Source organism: Triticum aestivum, chromosome 2B (assembly GCF_018294505.1).
Source record: "Triticum aestivum cultivar Chinese Spring chromosome 2B, IWGSC CS RefSeq v2.1, whole genome shotgun sequence".
Classification (NCBI taxonomy): Eukaryota; Viridiplantae; Streptophyta; class Magnoliopsida; order Poales; family Poaceae; genus Triticum; species Triticum aestivum.
In genome coordinates, this window is record NC_057798.1 from 750289033 (window position 1) to 750289280 (window position 248).

Consider the following 248-nt stretch of genomic DNA (forward strand, 5'->3'; position numbering starts at 1 on the left):
CTCGGGCTTGCCCACGTTCCTCCGCGTTTTGGAGGAGGTCCATGAATGAGGATGGGGTTGCCATTTCCTCGAGCACCTCGTGCGCGGCGGGAGAAGGTTCGGCGACGGTGGCGGGCGGGGGCGCGGCCGCGGCAGGGGGCTTCTTCCGCGGCTTCTTCACGGCCGGGGACGAGCCGACGACCTTGGCGGCCCCTCGAGGCCCACGGCCGGCCGCCTTCGGGCGGCTCTTCTTGGGGGCGGGCGCCGGG